Source organism: Petaurus breviceps, unplaced genomic scaffold (genome assembly GCF_028583685.1).
Source record: "Petaurus breviceps papuanus isolate PSGF00001 unplaced genomic scaffold, PetGlider_PUasm1.0 225, whole genome shotgun sequence".
In the NCBI taxonomy this organism is placed as follows: Eukaryota; Metazoa; Chordata; class Mammalia; order Diprotodontia; family Petauridae; genus Petaurus; species Petaurus breviceps.
Window position 1 is genome coordinate 8,902,924 of NW_027185889.1, and position 23,337 is coordinate 8,926,260.

At 38.3% G+C, this 23,337-nt stretch overlaps 1 long non-coding RNA gene across 1 annotated transcript in view; it reads left to right on the plus strand.

Moving 5' to 3' along the window:
- The window catches only part of LOC138166615 (uncharacterized), a 51,069-nt gene extending 28,304 nt beyond the window's left edge, over positions 1–22,765 (plus strand). Inside the window, exons 2-3 of the long non-coding RNA XR_011169647.1 lie at positions 20,897–20,961; positions 21,930–22,765. This is a non-coding gene — a long non-coding RNA (uncharacterized lncRNA). The remainder of the gene's footprint in view (positions 1–20,896; positions 20,962–21,929) is intronic.
- Positions 22,766–23,337: the final 572 nt, after the last annotated feature.

Here is a 23,337-nt window from a genome sequence, read left to right on the forward strand (position 1 = left end):
AGCTCACAGGGAACCCTACGTCAGTCCTGCTGAAGCCTCTTCACTTCTGAGACTTCCCAGGGAGCCCTGAATAAGACCCGATTCAGGCCACCAGGCTCTATTCCCCCAGAGGTTTTTCCCAGACCAAACTCACCTTATACTTCCAGCTCCTGCCTTTTATCCCACTTCCCTCAGGCTATGCCTCTGACACCTATGAGGTAGACGTCCTGTACCTCACAGGACACTACATCATCCTCTGTCACAAGGATGGACCTAAAGAAAACGTCTGGAACAGAATAATCACTTGCCTTCCTCAGAAAACCTTTCTCCAGCTACTGATACCCCACCTGGACTCCTTGCTAAATGGTTAGTGTATTCTCACCCCCTCAAACTCTCCCTGGCCCAATGATTCTAACACTATGCCTGCCACCATCATTATGCAAACCCCCTTTTCCTTTCCCCACTTCTCACTCCTTCAACCCCCTCAATTCTACTCCCCTAAATCACCCACTTCACTCACTAGTAAGCCTGTCCTATAATTAACAAACTTGCTTTTGCTCAAAATTTTTGCTTTCTTATTGCCTCCATATTCTAGTTCCAACACCTGGCTCCCTTCTGATGACATGGCAGACCTTTTATTTGATTTGATTTGATTTGATTTGGGGAAGGAGCTCAAAATCATTGATTTTAACAAGTGGTATTATGATGGGGAAAGGGCAAAAACCTAGAAACTTTGTGAAACATATCCAAGTTTTCTCCCTGATTTATAATATTTTGTCTTTAACATGCACTTTTAAACCACAAAGCCTGATGGAACAATGAGTAAACATGATCTCATGTAGCCCCCTGACCTTGAACACACGAAGCAAGCAGTACCTAATAAGACCTCCATTGTATAGATAAGAATCCTGAGCCAAAGAACCTTGTCTACCAAGCCTGGAGCAATGCCTGTCAGATCTTAGGACCAGACAAATCTTCCATAGCAGAATTCCCTGCCATCATTTTATATAGTGAGAGAAAACATTCTGCATCTGGAAAGAACATCTCCTGACTCTCATCAAAGCAATGACCAAGCATGATGCCAGAACACCAATAATGAAGCATGCTACCCACTTCCTGACAGTGACGTGAAGGACTCAGGATGCAGAATGAACCATACATTTTTTTTGATATGGCCAGTGCAGGAATTTATTTTAATTGACTGTACTTATCTGTTACAAGAGTTTCTTTTTTCATTTTCTTATCTCTTTCCTAATTGGGGGAAGAGGTAGAAAAGGGAGAAAATAAATGCCTGTTAATTGAAAAGGTGAAATTTTAAAATAATGATAATAAATAAGTGTATAAAAAGGATAGAAGTAAAAAAGAAAAAGGAAGAAAAGAAAAAAGAGAAAGAGGAAGGAAGGAAGGCAGGAAGAAAAGGGGAGGAGGGAAGGAAGGAAGGAAGGAAGGAAGGAAGGAAGGAAGGAAGGAAGGAAGGAAGGAAGGAAGGAAGACCTTCTTTATAAACAAAACTCTTGAACCAAAGGACCAAATTTATAATGATGTGGTCACTTTGTCATTTGTCCAGTTGAATAAAAGCTGTTTTCATAATAATAGTAATAGCTAGAATTTATATAGCATTTTAAATTATATCAGCATTTTAGGTTTGCAAAGCATTTCACAAATATTACCTCATAACAACCCTGGGAGGTAGGTGTTATTATCATCCCCATTATACACATGAGGAAACTGAGACAGGGAGGTCCGGTGACTCACCGAGTGTTAGACAGGTGGTATGAATCTAGGAGACAATTTGAATCCAGATCCTTTGACATCAGTCATAGTCCTTAAACTGTGTCACACTACATGCTTCTTCACAGCTCTGTCTACAACCCATTAACAAGAGACCCCAAGAGTCCATTGCATTGTTAAGAGCAGGGATCACCTCTATTCTTGTCCAGTTCTGGACACTGCACAACCAAAAGAATGTAGAGGAGGTTCAGAAGAGTGCCACAAAGGGAGAAGTAAGGTTTGGATGATTCTCCATAATATGTATTGTTCAGCTCAGGTGAGGGAACTGAAGAAATTTAGTCCAAGGAAGAGAAGGATGGGGTGGAAGCAGAGAGAAAGAGGGGAAGGGAAGGAAAAGGAGAGAGTAGAAGGAGAGAGGGAGACAGAGACAAAAAAAATAGAGACAGAAGCAGAGATAAACACAGAGAAAGGAGGGAGAGAGCCAGGGGTAGGAAGAAAGGGAGGGAGAGACAGAGAGAAATAGAAGGAGAAAGTGAAGAAGAGAAGAGAGGAAGAGGGAGAGGAAGAGAGAGGGAAGGAGGGAAACTTTGATGTTTGCAATACAATTTATATTTATCATGGCAATTATCCTGTGAGAAAATTATTTCAGGTATTGTGATTCCTGTTTAACAGATAAGGACACTGAGGCTCAGAGGAGTTAAGCCACTTGCCCATGTTCCAGTCAGTCAATAAACATTTATCAAGTGACTAATCTAAGTCAGAGGCAGCTAGGTGGTACAGTGGATACAACACTGGGCTTGGAACAAGGAAGACTCATCTTCATGAGTTTAAATCCAACCTCAGACGCTTATTAACTGTGTGACCCTGGGCAAGTCTTAACTGTTTGCCTCATCTGTAAAATGGGCCAGACAAGGAAATGGCAAACTAATTCAGTATCTTTGCAAAAAAAAAAAAACCCAAGTGGGTTGTGAAGTGTCAGACATAACTGCAACAACTTCATAATAACTATAAGTCAAGCACAATCTTAAGTGTTGGGGATACAAAATTCCTGCCCTTATTTAGCTTACAGTCTAATTGGGTGAAGACAACACACAAAAGAAAGTTGAAAAAGGGAAGGGGTGGTACATGGCATGGTGGCATGATGGAAAAATCAACAATAGTGGAATGGGGTGAGCAACGAAGAAATGAAGAGCCTGGATGCCCTCCCTAAATAGATACTTTTGAAAATAGCTCTGCACTCACCCTCCAATCAGGAAGACAGAGGAAGGATTCCATAGCAAGAAAGAATCGTCAGGATCTAAATGCAGTTTTTCCTGATTCTAAGTCCTTCACTATATTTACTCTATCTTGACTAGGGAGCATTAGATCATTAAGCACAAGTTTTTCCAGATTAACCTTGACTCCTTTTTAAAAATAGGATTATAAGAATAAGGTGAGAACTAAAGTAGGGAAACATCTGAGAGAAGATGGGCAAGGGATGGTTGGCAGATAGCCCAAGAATTCTCACCACATCGGGAGAAAGCAAGAGAGACCTCCAACACATTGAGTAGACCTCTTGTGGCACACAAACAAGAATTGAACAGGGTTCACATAGGATTCATAGGCATTGATTATAGGTTCCTGTTTCAGAGCAGGGAGCATGCATATGGATGAGATCATAGATCAGGTTGAATATTCCAGTAGATGGTAGACTAGGAAATAAGGCAGACATGTCATATGTGAATGTCAAGGCATTTGACAAGATCTTTAATGATTTATCCTCATGTACAAGAAGAGACATGGCCTTCATGGTCTTTCAGAAAGTGAAAACTAAATCAACAATTCTGAACTTTCTTTATATAACAGAAACTTGAGTCAGCTCAGTTTGGAGGGGCCCAACTACATCTGGGAAATTATGAATATGCTGACCCACCAAAATAAAAAATGAAGCAGGGTTGCCATGGAAGGATTTCAACCCAGCCTGAATCGTTTGAAAATTCAGAAGTTATGGGCCTGTACTAGTCTGGGCTGGCCTAGAGAACACCAGAAAAAGAAGGATTCCCTCTGTGACTCAGTGTGTGGTTTATGAAACAACCAGGTCAGCTGAAGTCACAACTCTCCATTTGTCTGAGAGGAAATATCTTTTGAGCCAAAGAATGGTAATTCCCTTTTGCTGTCCCAAATAGGTCTACCAGATGCCATTTTGAAAAGTTTTCTGGAAATCTGTTTCATCCTATTTGAGGCAATCTAATAAGGGATTGGCCAAACCCCATATCCATTTTTCTTCCTCCCACAATAAAACCAGAATATTTTATTGAGACCTTATTCATTAACTAGAAAGGAATTTGCCTTAATCCAATGAACATATTCATTAGCAGTTTGGTCTCTTTCGTGTTTATTAAATGACCTGTGAAAGACTTTCGTACTTTGTCGAAATATGTAGCAAAGCAGAAAGACCATTCCCCACTCTGCCAAGATGTACATCAGCAGAATAGCTTTGAACCATGGATGTACAAAGAAAAACCACAAGAGAACAAACAAACCAAAGAGAATTTCCATCACTTTGGCAAATGGGCAAAAGCCCACCATATGTGCATTCTGTGCTTTGGACAGGCGGGACGGTCAGAGAAGCTGGGGAAGATTGTTTCAGTCCTCATCTTTGAAAATTCTCTGGAACCAAGTAGAGAGAACCAACCATGCTGAATGGATAGTTGCCCTGCGTCCGAAGGCCTTAGTGTTTGTCCCAACTCTAACACTAGCTGTTTGACCCTCAGTGACTCACTCCCTTTCTCTTAAACTCACTTTCCTCACTGGAGAAATCAGAGACCTGAACTAGATAACTCCTAACAATCCTTCTCTATCAGAAAGCTGGAAAATACTCACAACTCTCACTGCAGATTTCATGGCGTCACTTCAATATTGTCCTATTTCCCACACATGTGAATCAAATTAGAAATTTCCCCAACATTGGGAGAGGAAAGGTGAAGGGAATCGAGGGAGGGGTAGGAAGGAGACTCTAGAAGAACTCAATAAAGTTATGATTTACACAAGCAGAACTAAGGTAAACCAGAGATGGCATTCTCTCCCCTCCCCTCAATTTGTGCATCTTTGCCTAAGCTGAACCCCTAGAGAACAAAGGACTGGTGTAATCTGTGCCTCTGTCCCCAAAGAGCTTAAAGTCTGCATTCCATCTCGCAAACCTGGACAAGTCACCTCAGCATAGGTCTTAGTTCACTCCCTCCACAGTATCAGATAAACTCTAAATTTATTTGTATGTAACTGTCTGCATAGGCTCTCTCCCCATGAGACCTTGAACCCTGGAATACAGAGACTGTGTTTTACATTTCTATCTCTGGTCTCTCACACAGAAGATGTAAAGTAAGTGTTCATTGCCTGACTGAGTCTTCCATCCAGTGACATTGGACTCCTAACTGTTCCTCTCCCAAGATACTCCCTCTCCTGACTCTGGGAATTTTCAATGACTATCTCCCATTTCTAGGAGATTATATCCTCATTTCTTCTTCCTGGCTGCCCTGCCTTCTTTCAAATCCCACCTTCCATCTCCTTACTCTGGAATGTTCGATAGTTTTTCCCCATTTTTTGGAATACTCTCTGTCCTCATCTCCACCTCCTGGGTTCCTTTAAATTCCAGAGAAAATCCCACCTTCTATCTCCTGACTAAGAATTTTCAACAGCTGATCCCCATTTTTTGAATACTGTTCCTCTTCCCCTCTGTCTCCTGACTTTCCTAGCTTCCTTCAAATCCCACCTTGTACAGGAAGCCTTTCTCAATCCCTCTTACATTTAGAACCTTTCCTCTATTGATTAGCTCCAATTTATCTGGTGTATATCTTATTTGTACACAGCTGTTTATATGTCATCCCCTCCATTAGACTGTGCATTCACTGAGAACACGGATTGCTTTTTGCTTTTCCATTTGTATCCCTGGTAATTAGCATAGTGCCTGGAACATAGGGATCACTTAATAAATGTTTGATCACTATGTCTGTGATCCTATGCTCCTGCTGCCAATGAAAAGTCTTAAAGAGAGTTTCCCATTGACAAGTCTCCAAGAATTCAAATGAATCTAAAACAATGACTTTGGTTTATAGTTAATCCTAACTTGTGTTTTCCCCAGAAGGATTAGTATGTGGCTTATTAAGACCTTGAATTTGAACCTGCATCTTCCCTCATTTTTTTTAAATACCCAACACCACCACCCCAAAACAACATAAAAATAGACTTCAATCTTGGCTTGTATTCTTACATCCATTTTGTTCAACTATTCTCTACCTCAAAACAGACCCACTGAAAGCAGATTAATAACCTCTATCGCATTTTAAAAGGCAGAAAGGCAGGAAGTTTATTTAGAGGCATAGCACTCTACATAAAATAACAGAGTACACAGAAACACAGAGTACAAATGAATCCATTCTCAAACACAGTTTTTATGGGGTGTTTTTCTTTTCCTCTCTCAGCCTCCCCAGCAGTCAAAGCAGGAGCTACCCCTAAGGCAGACTGAAAATGAAGGACCAATCACTCATTCCTCTAAAGCCACTAATACTCTCTTTATCACCAAATTCAATTGCTTTTTTGTACCTTTCCACTCCTTGACTTCTCCATAGTTTCAATTTGACCACTGGGGCACCTCTTCCTTCACCCAAGGTCAGCTCCTCATCACCTCTTTGACTTATAATACCCTCCTAATCTGTCTTCTTACCTCCAGTTACTTCTCTTTCCAATTCAACCATTTTATTGCCACCTAAGTAAATTTCTTTGATCACATCACTTCTATACTCACACAATTTTTCAGTGGCTCCCCATTACATACTGAAAAATAAAATAAAATTCTTTATCCTGATATCCAAGGCAATCCACACTCTGGCTCCAATCTACCCTTCCAGACTGATTTCATATACCTCCTGCCACCACCACCACTCTGGAATGCTGGAAACTTGACTATTCTCCAGCACCCCATTCTCACACTATCCTCTGTGATTTTTCTCATACAGTCTATTACTAGAATTCTACACACACACACACACACACACACACACACACACACACATGTATATATATTCACACATACCATACATACTATATATGCACACATATATAATATATACACATGTGTATATGTATGTACACGTGTTTGTGTGTATGAGTAGATATAGACACTTATATGTGTAAAGGTAGTGTGTCATAGAGGCTAAAAAGCTTGCCTGGAAGCCAAAAGACCTGGGTTCAAATCTTGTCTCTGATCTATAGGATCCTAGGTAAATTACTTAACTTCTAAAGGCTTTAAGAAACTCCCCAAGACTATAAGTTACAAAGAAAAAAGTGACCTGCATTGTAGAAGGTGTTTCCTCACCTAGGAATCGCCTATGCCAGTGAAATCAGAAGAACACCCTGTTCATTTATGAGTTCACATTATTTCCCCCTATGTAATGTAAGTTCCTTGAAAGTAGGGAATTTTCATTTTTGTTTTTTTAGCACAGTGGTTAAAAAAGACACTACTCAGTTGAGGTTATAGGGGCTGACAACCTACACAAATTATTTTCCTCATCCAATGTGGGAATTTGTGCTGTTTGACTATGTCTAATTATTACAAAGGTTTTCTTTTTCTACCTCAGTAAGAGAGAAAAGATAAATGTTTATTAATTTAAAATTTTAATTAAAAAAATTTAAAGTTAATTAGAAAAAAAAATCCTTGTTTTTTATCTGCCCTTGAGGTTTGTCTGAGGTCAGCTCAAGAGGCCTGAAATCTGAATAGGGGAAGGAGGTTCCTCATCCTCAAAGCCCTTACTAAGGCTATTATTCCAGGGACAATTCTAATTTCACCTTTAGTCTAAGGGTTCAGCAATGATGGACGGGGGGAATGAGATAAAAAAAAAAGATTTCAAAAGTACAAGCATGAAGCAAGTAGGGAACAGGCAGTTTTATTCCCAAACAGAATAATGTCTCTGCTTCCCAAAAATTCGTTTCCAGAAAAAGTGACCTCCAAGCAACAAAGAATCACAGAATAATTAGAACAGAATCAGTAACGGTACAGCCAGGTGAGAGGCTAATATTTAAGTCTAGTTGAGATATTTGTGGTTTCTTTGCCAAGCCTGTTAATTACTCGTTTTACATGTTTACCTCTGCTGTGCACAGTCCAGTCAACACCAACTGTATTTTTCTCTCTCTAGGGGTCTCTCTCTGGGAGTCATTCTTTTTCTTTCAACCTGTCTCCTGTTGATATTACCGTTATAACTGCTTTAGGTGCCTGAGAAGGGGAAGATGAGAGCTGCCTTTCGAGTTCTCAAAAGGAGAAAATATACTAATGGAAGGCAAACCCATCCCACACACTGATTTGCCTAGGAGGCCGTGAACTCATGACTTGCAGCTGAGTAGGGAAAGTCAATCTCCCACCTGATCCTGTGGTCAGCTCAGTGAGTGGCATTGTGCTATAGAAGTGGCAGGAAGAGGAGGCCTGAGGGGCAGGGATAGCCCCTATAGTAGACCCATGGATTTCTAACTCAATAGCCAATTAAAAGACTTCTCATTGCCATACATTATGAGCACCTGAGTTATCATGGTGACTAGGAAGCAGTCAGAAAATACCTCTGCATGCTCTGAAGGAGGGCACCTCCACCATGTATATCCAGAAGCAAGCCTGCTCCAATGCTCCATGCCCACTCCTGACATTCCCACTGAGCACACATTTAAGGAGAGGACCCTAGCAGATGCTACACCTTTTTATCCCCAGAGCCTAACACAGCACAGAACACATCCTGGGTGCTTAAAAAAACACTTGTTGATTGATTGATTGATTGAGTCATCCTACTCTAACAATCCCCTTTGAAATCTTTCACTTGCTTCAAGACCCAAAGCAGGAGCTACACTTTCCATGACATCTCTCCTGATGTCACCTCCTCACCGCCACTGATCTATCCTTCCTCTAATTTCCTCCAGCATTTTGTCTGGATCTCTCCTTAGCGATTTTCACATTCTGCCATGTATCATATTTATTTCTATACAGGATGTATCTCCCCTGTTAAGTTATAGGCTTCTTGAGATCAGAGGCTATATTTTAGTCACCTTCCATCCCTTGAAACCAGCTCAGGACCCTGCACAGAGTATGTGCTAATAAGTGGTTCATTAATTGAACTGAATTCCAAATAATGAACAAACCTTTTTCTCAGGCAAAGAAATTCCCTGCTTCCATAGTCCCAAAAAGTGAATCTACTTATGACAAAGGTAACCAGTCATAGGATCCCAAACCTAGTAACTAGCCCTTAATAAGGGACCTTAGGAGTCATCTGATTCAATTCCCTTATTTTACAGATGAGAAAATTGACACTTGAAGAGATAAAGCATTTTTCTCAAGGCTACAGAGGTAATAATTACTAGGATAATAGATAATAAAGGGACCTGAGAAACCATCTTATCCAAACTCCTCAATTTACAAATGAGGAAACTAAGACCCAAGGACTCAAGGTGATTTGCCCATTGTACAAGAAGTAAGAATCAAAAGCAAGAAAGCTATGTGCTGCAATGGATGGAGTGCCAGGCCTGAAGTCAGGAAGACTCATCTTCCTGAGTTCAAATCTGCTCTCAAACACTTACTAGCTGTGTGACCCTGGAGAAGTCCCTTAACCCTGGTTGCCTCCATTTCCTCATCTGTAAAATAGACTGGAGAAGGAAATGGCAAACCACTCCAGTATCTTTGCCAAGAAAACCCTAAATGGGGTTACAGAGAATCAGACACAAATGAAAAATGACTCAACAATAATAACAACAAAGCATCAGATGCAGGATTTGAACCCAGATTTTCTGACTCCAGAGTTAGTACTCTTTTCACTGTACTTCATTGCAGAGCTGGGGTTTGTCCTTTGGTGCTCTGCACTGAAATTTTAGGTCTGGACCAACATTTTTAAATATATATTATAAAAGATATCTACAAGGTATTAAATATAATATAGAATATTATATAATTAATTGTGCTATTAATTCGCAATGATGTATAAATAATGCTATATAAATTATAGATCATTATATATCATATAAATTATATTATATAAATTATACCACATTATAGAAATAATTACATAAATATTATATAAATTGTATAATTATATAAATAATACTATAAATGTATAATTATATAATCTATCATATGTTAATGTAATTTTATATAAAATTATGTTAATTTTACCACTCAAATTCTTTTTTTTTGCTTTTTGGAGGGCAATTGGGGTTACGTGACTTGCCCAAGGTCACATGGCTAGGTTTTGTGTTAAGTGTCTGAGGTTGGATTTGAACTTAGGTCCTCCTGACTCCAGGGCTGGTGCTCTATTCACTGCACCACCTAGCCACCCTACCACTCAAATTCTTAACTATGACACAGATTACTGATCATAGATCTGGAGAAAAAAGAAGTCCCTCTATTATAGTCCCTTTGACAAATAAGGAAACTGAGGGAAGTTAAATAATTTGCCCAGGGTCTTGTAGGTAATGAGGCAGAGCTATGGTTTGAACCCACCTTCAAGGCATCCTCTGACTCCAAACCCATTCCCATCATATCCAATTCTCTTTACAGACAGGGAAATTGAGACTCATAAAGTTTAAGTGACAACATATCGACAATGAGTGTCCGAGCTGGGATTTGAACCCAATTTCTGCTCATCTTTTGACTCCAACCCAGTGCCCTTTCCACTGCACCACACTATTTCCATCAAGGAAGTGAAAAAGGACTATTATTGTTTTGTTGTGTTTTGTGCCTGTGTACCAACCCAAGAGGGCTACTACAGCTGCCATCTCTATTAAAGAGAACTATATTGATAAAAAAAAAATACCAACTTTCAAATTGCAAAAGAATCCTTTAGTGCGCAGCCTCACTTAACAGACTTCTGCAATCAGTTTCTGATATACCATCAGCCAAAACAGTTTTGGATACGATGTATAGTTAAACAGTTTAATAGGTACTAGTTCAGGATCCTTTACCTTTTTTGTATCATGGACCACTGTGGCTGTCTGTTGAAGCCCCTGAGCCCATTCTCATAATACTGTTTTTCACTCATTCATAATAGAAGAAAGTGCTAAATATCAATGAGAGGTTAATGAAAATAAAGATATCATTTTCCCCCATCCAAGTTCACAGACTCTCTGAAAATCTGTCTGCAGACCCATTGGAGGGCCCAAAACCCCAAGTTTACAATCCTTATACTAAATGAATCAGAACTAAATGAATCAGACAGAAGGAACAAAGAGCCAAGGGAACCAGGGAGAAGCCTCTTAATATAAGAAACATCCTGCATTCACCCTATAGTCTAGACTTTTGACTAGTCTGAGACCTTACTTCTATACCTCACATTCAGGCCATATTAGCTGTTGCTGGCTGGCTGTTAAGTTGGTTACTGGGCAATTTAAATCCCTAACACGTTCTAATTCCCCTATAAACATGGGAAAGAGAATCCAATCTCAGTCACCTGCCCAGCATATAAGGGGGGGGGGGGGGGGCAATCAATTTATTTATTTGTAGTTTTATTATCAAAAGAGCCACTCAAATTTAAATCTTCAGATGTCAGGTTAGGACTTCAATCCCAACCAGACATGCCCTGGAGAGTTAAGAGAGAATCTCTTTCAAAGGAGGGTCCTAACCTGCTCACAATTAGCCATGACATGGTACCAGGGGCTGCTTAATTGGGGCTGCCCTTCTCAATTAACCAGATGCATGTGAGGGGAAGGGCTAGCCACTGAAATGAGGTACATATGTTCTCAATGACTCCCATTAGGGATTATAATGAAAGTGTATGCTTTCCTTTGATTTTTCTTCATTCTTTTGCTCCAAGCAGTTATATAAATTAAACTGGGGAGGAGAGCCAAGCTTCAAGAACCATTTTTCTTTAAAGTTGAAAGCAACCAAATGCATCAAAGCTTCCGCCGGTCTTTGGCTATAGATCCCAGAATATTCCGGTCTGAGCCTACCGTTCCCACTGCAATTGAGCTGATCAACTACCCTCTCCGAGGTGCTTAGAAATAAGAGGGATAGAGCTAAATTCCAAAGTTGGGGTTTATTTCCCTTTTCATCATCCATTAGTGAGATATGACCTTGGGCTCCCCTAGATAAAAGCTTCCACTCATTAGCAAAGAACCAAGAATATGAGGACAACCCATAATAGAAGTCTGTGTGTGTGGCATAGAAAGAGCATGAACTTGAGATCAAGCTCTGCCTTTGCCATTTCACGACGACTTTAAGCAAGTCACTTAATTCAATTCAATAAACATTTATTAAGCACTTACTATGTGCTAGAAACTGTGCTAAATGCTGGGGATGTGAAAAGAGGCAAAAAGAGTCTCTGGTCTCAAGAACCTTATAATCTAATGGAGGGGGCAGCTAGGTGGTACACTGAATAGAGCACTGGCCCTGGAGTCAGGAGGACCTGAGTTCAAATCCGGCCTCAGACACTTAACATTTACTAGCTGTGTGACCTTGGGCAAGTCATTTAACCCCAACTGCCCAAGCTTCCCCCCTCCAAAAAGCAAAAAAAAAAAAAAAGGCCCAAAAGATAATCTAATGGAAGAGACAACATGTAAATTAATGTACAAAGCAAGCTACATAAAGAATAAATGGAAAAGCACTGGATTTAAAAGGTATTAAAGAAAGTTTCCTATAGAAGGTGGAATTTCAGTTGGGACCTTAAGGAGTAGAAAGAGCTCTTGGCTTGGAATCAAAAAGACTCCTCTTCATGAGTTCAAATTTGTGTAGATGTGTGACCCTAGGCAAGTCATTTAGCTCTATTTAACTCAATTTCCTCATCTGTAAAATGAACTGAAGAAGAAATGGCAGTCCACTCTTGTACCTCTGCCAAAAAAAAATCCAAATGGAGTCCCAAAGAGTCGGACATAACTGGACAAAGGAAACCAGGCAGGTCAGTAGGGAGGGTGGAGGAAAGAGAGTATTCCAAGCATGGGGGACAACCAGAGAAAATGCCTGGTACCTCACTGAACCCACTTCCTCATTTGTAAAATGAAGGAATTGAACTAGATGTTTTCTCAAGTCCCTGCCAGTCATAGATCTATAATTCTGTAAATTAATTTAACTTTCTGGTGCCTCAGTTTCCTCATCTGTAAAATAAAGGCACAAGTTAAAATTACCTCTAAGACCTCTTTTAGTTGTAGAGCTGAGATCCTATAATTCAGTAAAATAATGGTAGCAGAGTTTGGGGATGAGGGTAATGGGGAGGAGGGAGCATTGTTTTTAATCTATCTTCAGCTTTCCACTGTACATTTCCTGGACTGGATAGTTTTAAATGGCAGAATATTATTTTTAGCTCAACCACAAGCCTGATATAATGAGCATGGTGAAAAGCTATCCTTTTCTCCAGCTTGTTGGTATCTAAGTGGAGCTCCATTAACATTAAATATTAAATTTAATGAGAGGTGGTGTGTATAGTGGAAACAGTATTGGAATCAAAGTCAGAAGACCCATGTTTATTCCAGCTCTGACACTGATTGGCTGTGTGACCATAGGGAAGTGTCTTAATCTCTCTGATCACCAGTCTATAAAATAAGACTAATATTTACAACCACTTACCTCAGAGGGTGGTTGAAAGTACAACTTAAAGCACTCCAGAAATTTTAATTCTCATTATTGTTAATAATAATGATGATGATAAATTGTTCCAGTTATTCCTTGAGAGGCAGTATGGCTTAGTGGACAGAGATAAAATTTTAAGGTCCCTTTTAGTTCTCTGCCTATGAACTTCTGACTTGGATTAAAGTCTTCCCTCTGACACAAATTAGTTATGTGACTCTCAGCAAGGCACTTTACTTCTCAGTGAACTATAATAATAATAATAATATATAACTATATTTTTAGGGCAGCTAGGTGGTGCAGTGGTCTGACCCTGGAGTCAGAAGGACCTGAGTTCAAATGTGGCCTCAGAAAACTAGCTGTGCGGCCTTGGGCAAGTCACTTAACCCCAACTGCCTTGCTTTCGCCCCACCAAAAAAAAATCACTATATTTTTATACAAACTATAATAATGAAGGTGGTGAAAATTATTATCATTATCATTGTTGTTATTATTATTATATAGCAGCTAACATTTAGATCGTATGTTAATGTTGCCAAGACACTTTACATTTATTACAGCTAAGTTCTGATTAGTGTGGAAATGAATCCAATGAGATGATTGCATGTATTAAAATATGCACTATTCAAAATTATAATTATGTAAAATATGGTCATTGGTTCCAACCCCATGGAAATGTACAAAGGGAATTCAAATAATGCAACCACTTCACAGGATTCCTTATTTACATTAATCAAGAACTGGCTGTTTCTTATTTGATCTCTAAGATACTAACCAGTTGCCAAACTGCGTGGGGAGAAGGCATTTCCATACCACCAGTTCCCCATCCTGACAAAACCACAAGCCAGGTACTCTCATCTTGTTCCTCAAGAGCACTGAAGTGATTTCTTTTCATTGTTGCTTTACTTTTGAATGTCAGTCTTGAACCTAGGTCCCCAAAGAATATAAAGTTCTACTTAGTACTTGGTCCAATTGATTTCTTGATAATAAGGCAGAAATGACATTTAAATACTTTTTAAAAGTAAGTGAGAGTGTTCAAGAAAATTATCAATATAAATTAGAAACTGAGAGAAAAGTCAAAATAGAAAAAAATGCATTAGTCACCTTCTAAAGAAACCCCATTTTTAAAACAACCAAGAATGTTTTAGCCAAAATCCAGAGCTTCCAGATCAAAGAAAACATACTGCAAGCAATCAAAAAGAAAGAATTCAAGTACAAAGGAACCACAGTAAGTATCTTACAAGATCTGGCTGTAACTAGTAAAAAGGAAGAAAATCTGGGATTATGATATTCCAAAAGATAAAGACTTACAACCAAAAATAATCTGCTTCAAGACTGAGTATGATCCTATAGGGAACAAAATATACCTTCAATAGAATAACAGACTTTGAGTTATTCCAGATTTTTAAAAAAATGTTGAGCAGAATTTTTTTTTTAAATATAAACACAAGAGTCAAGAGAACCTAGAAAAGTAAATACACATGAGTAACTAGGAAGGACAAACTATGAATAAGTGCTCATATTCTAATACAGAGAGAATAGATAAGTATCTTTTCAAAGCTACAGTGTCTTCAAGGGTCACAAAATTCAGAAGTTCAAATTTAGAGCCTGAGAGTGGTCTTCTTCTTTTTTTATATTTTATGAGAAGAAAGAAAGGTGGGGAGAGGAGATACTAAGAAAGAAATGAGGAAGAAAGGAACAGACTTACTATTTCTTCATAATTGGGATACTCAAGAAAGAGTACACAAACATGGAAGATGGGCTAGAGAGAGTTTGCCTGTATTTAACTAGACAGTGGATGGAAAGAGAGGGCAGGGGAGAGGGGAAGATTGGGGCAGAAAACCTTAAACTCAACTGGAAACAGGCAACAGGAAAAGGAGATGAGAGATTAGGAAGGGGGATAGATTTGGGAAGAGAATATTCACAAGCAAAGCAAGCTTCAATTTCAGAGGATAGATTGAAATGGGTAATTAAAAGAAAGAATAAGAACCAGTGATCAGGTTCTAGGCAATATAAAGAGAGGAGGGACAGTGGAATGAGAGTAAACCACTTCAATTATAGATAAGTAATGGTGATTACATCCATTCTATTTACTCCTCTTTTCTTTCTAACAAGGTAATAGGGAGAAAAGAAAGGGAAAAGTATAAGACATGATAGGGGAAATTACAAAAATTAAGTCATAACCATGAACATGAATTAGATAAACTCACCCATCAAACAAAAAAGGGTAGAAGAATGGATTAGAGAGCAGATTTCAACACTATGTTGTTCAGAATAAAAATGCTTGAAGCATAAGATTTATTATGTTTCAGGTAAATTTTGAAAATCAGGAGGAGCAATCATGACCTCAAACAAGGCAACAGAGAAAAGAGATACAGTTACAAGAGATAATCAAGAAAACTACAATATGTTAAAAAGTACCATGAATAATAAAATAATATCAATATTTAATATATATTTGACCAACTGGCATAGCATATAAGTACTTAAGGGAAATGTTAATATAATTATAGGCAGAAATAGACAGAAAAACTATAATAAAGAACTCAATATGCCCATTTGAGACCTAGACAAGTCTACCAAAAACAGAAACAAAAAAAGAAATTAAAGGCCTGAAGAGATTTTTCATAAAGTTAGCTATGAAAGGATACCTATTGATTATTGAACAGGAATAGAAAGGTATTTACAATTTTTCTATCATGCATAGTACCTTTACTATTGACCATGTGCTAAGGCATGAAAATAAAAAAAATAGAAAAGCTAAAATATATTTAATAAATCCCTCACTGTCCACAACACAATATTGGACCTTTAAAGAAAATTCAAACTTAGATGTTCATTTATGTAATCCTTAAGGATCCATGCATCAAAAAAACACATCATAAAAACAACAGATAATTTCATCAAAAACAAATAGATGACATAAAAGTAGAAAAAGCAAATAGATGACATAGTAAAACTTTTGGAATGCAAAGAAGCTCTTACGGGAAATTTTGTATCTCAACACTTTCATCAATGTAAAAGAGAAGGACCAGATCAATAACGGGTATGCGACTTAAAAAAAAAAATAGAAAAAAAAACAAATTAAAAAATTCCAACCAAACACATACACACAAAGATATTTTGAAAATCAAAAAGAAGGGAAACAAAACTGAAAGCCCAAATCTTTCTCCTCCTACTTCTCATTATCACCATCCCATTGAATTGACCAATAAAACTAAGGCTGTTTTTTTAAAAAAGAAAAAAAAAACATTTGGCTAATGTGAACAAAACAAACAAAAAAAGAAAATCAAATTGTCAGTGTAAAAAATGCAAAAGGGAAATACATGAACAGTGAAAAAGACATAATATAAATTATTAGAAACTACTTTGCCCAAATATATGCCCCCAAAACAAAATACCTTAATGAAATGACACCCTAACAGTACAAGATCTCACATTTCCTACCTCTCGATAAAAAGGTGATAGACTAGAAGTGTAGAATGAGATATACATCTTCAGATATGTCCAGTGTTTGAATTTGTTTTGCTCAAATAAAGTTATTCATTATAAGGAAGAGCTCATTTTAATTTGGGGGTGGGGTCAGAGACTAGGGATAGTGATGCCAAAAACTAAAGAAAAAAAGACAGAAACATATAAATGAATCATTTAAAAACTTCATAGAAGAGAAGAAATTTCAGAGGAAGATAAACACGACAACTCTGGAACTGGTGTTGAATTTAAATTCATGTATATACAAATGCTTAAAATTTATTTATATAAATACACATATATATACATTTTACACTTTGAGGACACTACATATACATATACATAACATATATTTAAACCAAGATTACATAATAGAGTAACAATTTCATACATATATGTATGTGTATATGCATTTATTTATCATCTGTTGTTCTTTATACATGAAAATGTTCGTGCTTGTTAATGTCAAGTTCATAACAACAAAAATTTTTTATATTTTTTAAATGTTGTCTCAGGAGTCAGAGGACCAGAGGTTCAAATCTATCTTCTGATGTCTATATTCCCCCTTTTTATCTTCTATGCCTAGCACATTTCCTGGCACAAAGTAGTTACTTAATAAGTGCTTGTTGATTCATTGATGACTACTACTACCTTGTAACCCTGAGACAAATCATTTAGCTTTCCCAGGCCTCATTTTCCTCCTCTCTATAGATGTGGCAACTGGACAAGATTTATGATTCTAAGTCCCATGAAGTTTCTGAAAATAAGTGGGACTATGCTCATCTCACAGATGAGGAAATTTTACAAGTAAGCTGCCCTAAGTCATCCTGCCAATAAATGCCCAGGTTTCTTCTGACTCAAAACCCAAGACTCCTTCCCCTTTTTATAAAACCCCTTGGGTTTTATATATAAACTCCATAAAGAAATATAGTATGTGATAAGGCTGGAAAGGCAGCTTGGGGCCAGATTTTAGCAGATCTGGAAATGCCAGTATAAAGCCTTTATATTTTATTCAATAGGCAATGAGGACCTGCTGACGGCTTTTGAATAGATACATGACAATCAGAGTTGCTCATTTCTTGGGCAGTAGTGTAAAGGATGGATTAGAGAAGAGATAACTCCAGGCAAAGAGGTTTCCAGTTGTAAGTCTATTACACGAGCCTAGTCAAGAAGAAATGAAAGCCTGAAGAAGGGAAAAGGACTGAAATATTATTATTAAGGGGGAGGGGCATTTCATTATTCTATACGAAAGATGTGATAGAATACCATAAATCAGACTGGCCCAGAAAATGTAAGGTACATGGTGACTGCAGCTATTCTGTTCACATAAATGTTAATAGTTCTATGGCTACTTTGAGGGTACTCAGGTACCTTAGGGGAATTATTATAGACCTGAGTAGTCTCCTTCTTAAATCACAAAAGACTTAAAATCATTTCATTTTCAGTTGAAATAAGATCAAGAACCTTCCACAGATGAGGATTTAAAACTGTAAGCAATTATCTACAAGGGTTTTTAAAGAAAACCACTCATTAAAAACTATTTAACATGCAAGGAGAAATCAAGTATGATGTCTATTTCATGATGCTGAACATAATTATCTTGCAATTGCATAGTTTAAGGGCATAATTAGAAGATCCAGGTATTATGAACAAATGCCAAATTCCCTAAGTCCAAAGTAAGCAAGTAGATACTAAAGCTGGTTCAAGTGATTGATATTCTCATCCAGAAGAATCAACCCCAAGTGTCTCTAAAATCACCAAACCTTGGAATTAGAAGAGCCTCACCTTCTTCTTTTACAAATGAGGAGTCTGAAGTCTGAAGAAAGGAAGTGACTAGCCCAAGGTCACACACCTGGGATGTATTAGAACTGGAGCTATATCCCAGGTCTCCTTACACATAATTCGGGAGTCATTTCCAGTAGTCTTGATCTATTTCTTGCCAGTGGACCCACATGGTTCCAGAGGAGAAAGTGAGGCTGATGACCTTGCACAGCCCTCCCTCACTTAAATCCAATTCACTGGCAAGTCATGGCATCATCTTCCTGATGTCACGGTCCTCTTCAAGAACGAAGGACAAAACAACAGTAAGACATGATTCAGTAGTATAGTAGAATGAGCACTGGACTTGGAACTGGGTTCAAATTTCTGAGGCAGCTAGGTGGTGCAGTGAATTGAGTCCTGGGCCTGAAGTAATAATTAAGACCTGAGTTCAGATTCAATCTCAAACACTCATTATCTGTGTGTCTTTGGGCAAGTCACTTGATGGCTGTTTGCCTCTATTTCTGTATCAGTAAAATGAGGGTAAAAATAGCACCTACCTCCCAGGGTTGTTATAAGGATCAAATGAGATAATATCTATAAAGAACTTAGCACAGTACCTAGAACATAGTAGGTACTTTACAAACTTATTATTACTATTATTATAACTATGTGACCTTGAGCAAATCTCTGAAAGTCTCTGATCCTCGATTTCCTGATTCATAAAATGAGAATAATAATACTTATACTACCTGATTCCCAAGACCCTTGTTAGAAAATAGTTTTGTAAACCTTAAAGTTCTATAGCAGTTAATCAACAAATATTTATAATTACTTCCATTAAATCATCCTGCTTTTCACTTGGTCCAAGGCCCATAAATCCATCTTTTCCAGGAGTCATCAATCAACTGCGACAAAACTGCTATCATGTTGAAACTGTTACCAAGGTCTATTTTCAAAAGTTAGTGACTATGAATCATTGACCATGGATGCCCTAATTGACCCATGTAAGATAGCCTAGATTTATTTCTGCATTCAATATAATTAGGCTGCTAATTATAACTAAGTGATAAAACTAAGTTCTTTAGTTTCAAAGTAAAATAAGCATTTTCTGCTTAAAATGAACTCATTTTTTATAATGATCACTACTAGTAATTTACTATTGTTACTTCCAGGTTCCTATTGGGTTCTCATATCTACTTTTTCTAATGTATAAGGGAAACTAGATAAATATTTAGGCCTTTGGTGCCTTGGGATGGAGATGGACTATAGCTGCTTTGTTTAAATTAGTTGTTCAGGACTTGGCCTTAGCTCAGCTACCTTAATCTGTTATCACAGATTTCATACCCCAACCAAGCATCAGAAATGTGTAAAGCAGGATACAAGAGGAACTAGATAAAAATGTATTGAGAGACCAATAAAAATCAAAATTGAAAAGCAATAGAAAGCCCATGAACTGGCCATAAAGTATCCTTTATATCTACCTCCAACTCTTCCTTTCCCTCCTCTTCTTTCTTTTTCTTCTTTTTTCCCTTTCTTCTTCCCCCTTCTTCTTCTTCCCCTTTCTTCTATTCCTCCTACTACCCCTTCTCTTCCTCTTCCTTCTCCTTATCCCACTGAACTCTGGATCTTAGGTTCTCTCATGCTAGTTTGATCCAATATGAGGAGAAAACATATGGTGTGAACCTCCATCCAGGGCCTGCTCTACCTGAAGATCAGACAGGAACCAAAAATAAAATATAAAAGTGTAAAATCAGAGTTGAATATTGAAGTAAATGACATAGGAGAAACATATAGCAGAATTACTCTTAGATTCAAAACAGCAGAGTTATAGACTCATGTGCTGGAAAGGGAAAAAAGTTCCAAGAAAACACATAGTCCCATTAAGGAGGGACTCTGACTTCAGTAGCATCTCCCCTGTAACATAACTAAGAAAACCTTCCCTGTGTAATCTCTCATAGTTGTGTCTCCAGAAACCATCAAGACCTCATGGCTGCTGTCAGCTCTGCCTACCACATTTCCTTGGACTCCCTTGCCCCTGCCATCATCTGATTCTGGGACTCTTCATTGATTTTCTTAGAATGAAACTGGGGTAGATCTGGGAGGGGGGGCAGTATATGCCTTGAGGCTAGTCAACATTTTGAGCTCTGTTTTTAATCTGCCTTGGCTATCAGCTGGATAAAAGGACTGTTCAATCAGGTAAGAGCCTTCTTCCCAGCTCTTCTCAATGGGAAGTCCTTAGTCCCCATTCTTAGCTGAGTTAGTGTAAGTGAATTCTTTTCCTATCTTAGTTACCTCTTCTCATATCCTAGACAGTATTCCCTAGTCTCCATTGAGGTCCTATGCAGTCTTTCTGAAACTGGGGATAAACCCACTGACCTTTTCTATGTTTTCTTTCAGTTCCCATCCTGCTCTCTAGCAGCTAACACATAGCCCTGCAAATTGTCCTGAGGTTCTTCCAGAAGGTATTGGAAATGCTGGAAATATGGGAAACAAGATAACCATGTCTTTCTTGGCATTTCAGCCAACACAGAAAAACCCATGTTCCTCTTACACATACATGTACTGCTAGATTGTAAGTTCACTAAGGGCAGAAAACATGTTTTATTCATATTTCATTTCAAGAAATGTTTATTAAGCACCTACTTCATACAGAGTACTATGGTCAGTGTTAAGGAAGATTTAAAGTTTAAGTAAGCCATTGAAAAGTACTATGGAAGATTAGAGTACAGGCCATAATGTGTGCCTTGCACACAGAAGATAGTTGATATTCATTTGAATGAATGAAAGAACGGCAAAATTATAGCTCCCAAATAGATTGTTTCCCTGTTTATGTGCATGTAACCCAAGTCCAAAAGCCCATTGGTATGGGACTCTCTCGTCACTGGTAAAGATAAATGCCTTGTGCCTGAGAGAACTATATTAAAAATACTGACATTAATAATTCTACAGGCTATATTATCCTCTCCTCATCCCTGCTCTTCCCCTGGAAGATCATTTTGAAACATAAATGCGGAATTATTAGCAGAATCTTAAAAGCGTTGCTTAAGTTAGGATTTGGGAATTTTGATGGGATTCTTCTAAGAAGACGGCTTCCTTGCAGTTGAGCTTATCATTAACATTGAGTTAAAAAAGAGAACCAAGATCAAAGGCACAGCCCACCCCCAGGGCTTCAGGACCTCTCCATACAATTATTCTGTTCCCAAACATCCAATCAGTCAGAGTAAAACAAAATGTACCATTCTTCCTACTGCTATCTATAATCAAAACACTTCATCCTTGTACCAACGTAGGAGTTATTCCCCTAAATTGGTTAGGACAGACTGTTTGGGCAAGAGAGGCATTGGAGGGTTTGGGTTTGGAGGTTTTGGGGGGTTTTTTGGCTTAATTGTTTGAACTTCTCTTAGTATGTTTTTCTTTTTTTAATTTCCAGAAAGTAGGAGTCTTAGCTGGAAACACTACAGGAAGGAAGATATGCTCCTCAGTCGTGGTGGACATGAGAAGTATCTACCATCACTGTCATAAAAAGATTTTTGGTGGATATATACTTATGCTGATTCACAACTTCCTACACACAAGGATGCTGCTTCTTCTAACTATGAAATATAGGAAACCAAAAAAGAAAAGGGGGGGTGAGATAGTTGCTTAAGAAATGTGGGAGAAACTTGGCTCTTCAAATTTGCCAAAATGATGATGCTCTCAATGAAATATATTTAGATTGAGTCATTTATAAGGTGGGAGAAAAAAATGAACATTCTCCTTGATCTTACAGAAAAATTGTCAGAGCAATTGGAGACCAGATTGTGTAATTACAACAAATTAAGGAAATGTATGAATGATGAATAAAATCAATTAGTGACGAGTGGTGAGGAACATACAAACAGAACTATGATAGAAAAGAATGTTGGATTTGATGTCAGGAGAACTTTGAATCTCAGTTCCAACACTTTTATTCAATTGATCTACAAGCATTAAATACTTACTATCTGCCAGGCACTGTGTTACTCACTGGGAATACAAAGACAAAAGTGAAAGTGGAGAGGAAATCAGACTAAAAGGGGTCATCCTTGGGGTCATTCCGCATCTTGATACCATGTGTAGTTGGCAGAATCAGGTATTTGCCCTCCTCTGCCCCTCTCCACAAAGACTGTGACAGCTGTTGCTCAGAACCCCTGCATCCAGAGCATCGCTATGACGATGAGAGTCAGGTGCAGACTGCAAGAATGATTGGTTGAAATGAATTTCGTTCTTTCCTCTTTCCCTCAGAGGTGGAAAGGATGCTACCCCCTTTGACAGAACCATTCCTGTGAAATAACTTTGCCCTCTTTGCCAAGTCAGTCAGTCAATAAACATCTATTAAGCATTTATGCTGGCACTGTGCCAAGTGCTAAAGATACAAAGAAAGGTAAAAAACAGTTCCTGCTCTCAAGAAGCTCACAGTTCAATGAAGATACAAACAACTAGGTACAAACGAAATTTAGAGAGAGTAAATCGGAGATAAACACTAGCATTAAAGGGGATCAGAGAGGTTTCTTGTAGAAGGTTAAATTTTAGCTGGGACTTGAAGGAAGCCAAGGAAGTCAGGAAAACCAGGAGGTGGAAATGAGAAGGGAAGGAGAACCAGGCAGGGGGGATAGCCACTGAAAAGCAAAGAGTTGGGAAATTGGAGTGTCTTGTGTGAAGAAAAGCAAGGATGCCAGTGTTACTGGATGGTAGCACATGTTAAAAGACAGGAGAGGTAGGAGGGGACCTAGTTATGAAGAGGATGTTAGATTTGATCCTGGAGGTGACAGGAAGTTATTGTAGTTTGTTGAGTAGGAGAGGTGACATGGTCAGGAAGA